This window comes from Octodon degus, unplaced genomic scaffold (assembly GCF_000260255.1).
Source record: "Octodon degus isolate 3935 unplaced genomic scaffold, OctDeg1.0 scaffold00021, whole genome shotgun sequence".
Taxonomy (NCBI): domain Eukaryota; kingdom Metazoa; phylum Chordata; class Mammalia; order Rodentia; family Octodontidae; genus Octodon; species Octodon degus.
The window spans coordinates 12,158,293-12,164,390 of record NW_004524597.1 but is presented as its reverse complement, the minus strand read 5'-3'; positions in this window follow the sequence as shown (position 1 = coordinate 12,164,390).

The window sequence follows — 6,098 nt, the reverse complement described above, 5'->3', positions numbered from 1 at the left end:
TCATGAAATGCATTGGTCAGTAGTTTCCCCTCCTTGGAGTAGCTTTATCTGGTTTTGGTATTAGGACAATAATGGTGTCGTTAGCCAGTGAGTTATGTGTGCTCTCTGTGCTTGTGTTTTCTGGAGAGCAGAGGGAACTGATACTTCCTTTAAATATCTGGGTCTGGTGCAAAACTGCTCCCAGGTGAGCCCCTGAATGAGTTGAAAACTTTACACATACAGAGATCTGCAAAGGACATTACAGCGGCATTATTCCCAGCTGCCAAGCCCTGGAAGCAACTGAGATGTCCTTCAATAGCTGAATGGATAAACAAACTGGCACCATGGCATACTATTCAGTGACAGAAATAGAACTCTCTAGCCATGCATAGACATGAAAGAACCTTGAGTGCGTATTGCTATGTGTGAGAACCTAGTCTGAGAGGACTAAGTTTGGTATGGTTTCTGACTCGATGAAACCATGGAGTCGGAGCTATTTACCTTTGCTACAGTAAACAGCCCCATGGCTGCCAGGGGCTGGGAGAAAGGAACAGGTGTGCTGAGGCTACAGGGATGTGGGTGGGTAGGTGTGTGGAACCTCACGCACCATCTGCTCAATGCTTCTATAAATCTAAAACTGTAGCTAAAAAGTAAATGTTTTTTTTTAATTTTCTTTTATAAATTTTATTTATTTATTTGTGTGTGTGTGTGTGTGTGTGTGTGGCCAGCTCAGCCCACCAGGGGGCGGGGCTGGCTGGCATGTGGTGCTGGGGATTGAACCACGGTCCCTGTACTTTGCTCAACTTGTTCTAAGTAGATGCTTTAGACCACTGAGCCATCTCACCAGCCCTAAATGGTTTTTTTTAAAGAGTAATTTTTTAATTTAATTTAATTTTTGTTATACCCTGGTAAAAGTGACTCCATTTTGTTGCCCTTTTAACCTCGCCGAGTTCCTGTTCTGTATGCGCCGACCCCTCCCAATTCCTCAAATTTCCCAATTCTTCCAATTCCTCACCCCTGTGACTCAAGTCTTATGATATTTCTCCCCCAAACCTTATCTATCCTGCGAACTCTGAGTGATTTCAAACCCCCGCCCAATGCGCCCACTCAATGTACTCATGACTGCCAAATCAACACCCCACCCAATAAGGACCACCTAATGAACTAATGACCCTGCCACTTCTTCCTCTCCACCCCTTCCCTGTTTTTGCGGTTTTCAAGCTTAAATACTGACCCCTTGTCAATGCTCGGCGCGCCTCTTTGCACCTTGCATAGAGACCGCCGCTGGGTACCAGCTAAAATAAAGCGCTTCTTTAACTTTTGGACTTGCCTCGTTGTCATCTGATTTTTGAGCTACAACAATTTTATTTTATTTTTGGCAGAACTAGGGATTGAACTCAGACCCTTAGCACTTGCCAGGCAAGCGCTTATTCTACTGAGCCATCTCCCTGGCCCCTAAAAAGTATATGTTTTAAAGGGGATATGAACAAGAGGGTTTGGTGAGGAAAGGAACTCTTGAGGGAAGTCACAGGGGTCAGAAAGTCTGTGAAGAAGCTTGACAACAATGACCAATAGGAGATATAGGACCCCTGTGATCCCAAAGGACCCTTTGGACAAAGATGTCACTTCCTATTGTAGGTCAGAGCCCTGGAGGGCAGAATGTGAAGGACCTCCCTGACTGACTGGGTTTGTGTCCTGATCAACTCCTTGGGAGCTGAAAGTATCATAATTTAATTTTTTTGCGGTACCAGGCATTGAACTCAGGACCTTGCACTTGCCAGGCAGGCACTTATTCTACTGAGCCATTTCCCCAGCCCCAAGTATCATAAATTTAAAATGGGCTAAATTTATTTAACCTACTGAGCAGCTAGCTTAGCAACACAGCATGCAGTAGACCGCTGGCTGTTTTCTTTTTTCTTAATTTTAAAAAATCTTTAGTTGGTACAAGGTCTTGCTATGAAGCTTATCCTCCTGTCTCAGCCTCCCCAGCACTGGGATTACAAGTGTGCACCACCACGACTTAAGTGGTGGGCATGGCACACCCAGGATTCCAGGGCCAGCATGGCATGAGGTACTGGGAATTGAACCCAGGTCCTTGTTTCCCAGGCAGGAGCTTAGACCACTGAGCCATCTCCCGGACCCATTTTCCCTCTTAGTCAAAGTGCTAAGTGCTGTGACTCTTGTCATTCCCAACATCACGAGTGTTATGGTTTGTGTCTAGGTGTCCCCCCAAAGCCTCATGCAGTCTTGGGGCGGCTTCTGGAGTTTGTGATTGATTACTGTGGGTGTGGATGCTGCACATGCCCTGGGGGCAGGTAATTTGCATTGCAGTGTAAGGAGGGAAGAGAAGCCAGCTGCTTGAGCTGCTGCTGCCCCTCCCTCGTGCTCTTGCTTTTTGCCTCCACCATGAAAGGTTGCGTTTTTCTATGTACTGCTCTGCCTTGGACCCAGCTGAATATGGACTGAAACCTCCAGTAACTGTGAGCTAAATAAACCTTTCCTTCCTTCATTTTGAGTGTCAGGCATTTGTCCCAGCAAGGAGAGAAGAGTAAGACAAGAGAAACAATTATCTTACATATCACTGACACAGGAAAAGATCAAAATTGCTCTTTCACTGGGGCCATCTGAGGTTGTAAATGTAGCCCAAGGTCTATCCTTTTGCACAGCATAAAGATAAAAATGTATCAGTGGAATGGAGGTAAAATGAATTTTTTTTTTGTTTTTTTTTTATGGGTAACAGTGTTCTGCAATCTTTAGTGCCCGTGTGCAGCCTCTTGCTCTCTGCTGTGCTGTCATGAACTTGGTTTTCCTTTTTTTGTCTTTCAGTTCTGCGATCAAACAAGAGGCAATCTACCACTGAGCTACATCTCAGACTTTAAAAAATACATTTTTGGGCTGGGGATATAGCTCAGTAGAATAAGCACTTGCCTGGTAAGCCCAAAGGCCTGAGTTCAATCTCCAGTTCCACCAAAAATAATAAAATAAAAATAAAATAAATGGGGCAGAGGAGATAGCTCAGTAGAACAAGTGCTTGCCTGGCAAGTGCAGGGGCCTAAATAAATAAATAAAAATTAAAAATACATTTTTGGGGGCCAGCCAGATAGCTCAGCTGATTAATGCCCCTGCTTAGGCAGTCGCAGGGGCTGGGGGTTCAATCCCTGGCCTGCCATGCTGGCCCTGCCCCCCGGGGTGCACTGAGACGGCAAATGAGACCATGAGTGGTGGCATGTGCCTGTAATCCCAGCGCTTGCAAGGCTGAAAAACAGAAGGGTCATTATGAGTCCGATCTGTGTAGTGAGACCTTGTACTAAATGCATTAAAATAAGTAAATGAAGAACAATTTTTGAAAACGAACTTGAGACAGGGCTCTTGTTATGTTGTCCAGGTGGGCTTCAAGCTTGGGATCTTTTTGCTGCAGCCTCCTTCCATGCTGAGATGACAGGCCTGTGGCACCCTGCTCAGCTGCTTTCAAGTTTTAACTCTTCCTCCCTGCTTGTTGCCAGAATGATATAAAGTACTAACCTTTGGTTGCTCTGGGATATAGCTCAGTGACAGAACAAAGCTTAGCATTCAGGACACCCCAGGTTCGACCTCCAGCACCCACAAAACAAAAACAACTCTAGGCTTCGTCTTGGAATTCCCTGGGGTAGCAGTCGTGGGGACCATGGGGAGGTCCTCATCAGGACAACCCAGAGGTGGGCCTCCATCCTGGGAGGAGCTTTGTTCTGCTCTGGCCTGAGGGGCTGGGTCTTGGGCTTCTCCATCTGTTCCACCTCTGCAGTGGGATCTCCTGTGAAGCCACCTTTAGGGCTGGCCAAAGAGTCCCACAGTACAAAGGGCCAAGCCCCAAAGGACCTGGATGGGGCCAGCAGTGGTGGCAGGAATGTGTTGTAGCTCAGTCTGCACAAGAGGCTTCACCTGGAGACCACAGATCTGATTCCAGGTGTGTGCTTAGGTCAGACAGGCAGGGACGGTGTACGGAGGCCGGTGTTGCTGCCTGCCCCTGCTGCCACCGAGGACCCCGGCTGGGAAGCTCTCAGAGACCTGACACAGCCTCCAGAGGCGGAAATATACCCCTGTAACCTACGTGAAGGTGAAGAAGGAGAATACTCCTAGCAAACAAAAACCAGAAGAAGGGAAGGGGAGGGCAGAGGAGGGGAGTGCAGGAGGTGTCAGCAGTCCTGAGAGATGGGCAGTCTCAGGCCAACTCCTGAGGCAGGGTGGCCTGCTTGAAGCCGCCACACCACTCAGCTGCAGCTGAGGCTGAACACCAAGTCTGGTCCTCAGGCTTGTCATCTGTGCATTGCGCAGTGCACCTCATGGAGTCTGTCCCAGGTCCTTACCAGGGACAGGGCCGGATCTACAGCACAGCAGCCAGGAGTCCTCACAGGATGCTGCCCAACCTCAGGGGCTCTCTGTAGTGGTCTTTGGGGAATGGTGGTGAATGTTTTCTTTTTGGAACTTCTTTGCTGCTGGAGACACAATGTTCTCTGATCTCAGGTGGGCACTCACCCATGACAATGGCAGATCTTTACAGAGAAATAGCAAATGCAGTGGAGTAAGCGTCACAGCACATCATCAGACCTGAAAGCAAGGAAGGGAGGCCCATGGGGGCTACTTGTGCAGCTCCAAGTGGCCTCAGACTTCTGGGGCCTCCCTCATTTCAAAAAGAACCAAGCCATAGTTTGTCCTGCCCTGCTTCCCAGCATCCCCCCGAAGGTCCAGTCCATGAGGGACAGAGGAATTATAGTTGTGGACACTGCCTACTGGTTCATCCTACCCCTACCTCTTATTGTCAGCAAGAGACACAAGCACAAGGCAGGAGGAGGTATTCCATTTTCTTCTGATTCCATTTAAAATTTTCTTTGCATGACTTGGATGTTCCCCAATACAGCTGGCTATCTTCTCAGGGAACTCATTTTGACAGCCAGACCCCTGGAGCCCCTTCTTGCCCTATGCTCTCAGTCTCTGTTTCCAGGGACTCCAAAGGTGGAAGGTGGTAGCCCAGCCTCCTGGTGTTACCCTGGAACAGGTGGCAACAGTGACAGTATGTCTCTTTTAAAATGTTTTGCTCCTTCATCTTTTTTTTTTTTTTAATATTTATTTGGTACAGATAGTTTCAGGGCCAGCATGGCATATGGTACCAGGGATCAAACTCAGGTCCTTGTGCTTGCCAGGCAGGCACTTAGACAGCTGAGCTATCTCCCTAGTGCTCTTCTTTCTTTTTGAAACAGGGTTTCATTATGCACTTCAGACTGCCTTGAACTCACTTTGTAGCCCAAGCTAGCCTCACACTCATTGTGATCCTTTTGCCTCAGCCTCCTGAGTGCTGGGATTATAGGCATACACCACCATGCCTGGCCTTCATTTCCTTCTTGAGATAGTCAAAAGTGAGGCAGCAGCTTTTGCAGTACAGAATTTTGTTTTCAATCTGGCAGTGACCCTGCATTTTTTAATATTGTGCTGGCTCTACCTCATTTTTTTTTTTTTTTTTTTTTTGTGGAGCCAGGGAACTCAGGCCAACTGAGCTATCTCCCCAGCCACTCTACCTCATTCTATAGGGATTCTCCTTTAGCTCTTGTAGTTTTTAAGGATTTTTTTTTTTAGGCTGACTCAGGCTGCCTTAACAGTGGGTCTGGTAAGGCATGTAGGGCTGGGGATCGAACTGCAGTCCCCTGCGCCTGCCTCACTGGGTTTGCCCCAGCAGGCGCTTAAACAACTGAGCTAACCCACAAGCCCCCCTAGCTCTTGTAGTTTTTGATTCTTTATAACTATATTGAATAGTTAGCTGAATGCTTAGGGCCCACTGGATCACCAGCCTGGTAGGTGAGGGAAGGCCCCCTTATTTGCTGTGACACTCACTGCCTGACAAGCTTAACTTCCTGGCTATCGTGTTGCCTGCCTGCCCCCTTTACCTGTACAGCCTCTAGCAGTAATGACATTTCCTGCTTTTCAAACAAGGAGGATGACCTTACCCAACATGCTTGCTGTGCTTTCATAGTGGTGACAGCTTCAAGCTCATATAGCAATCCTGTTGCCAAAGCTTTCGAAGTGTGGGGATTACAGACATCAACCCCCATACCTGGCTTCTCCAAGGTTTCTCTTTTTTTTTTTTTTTT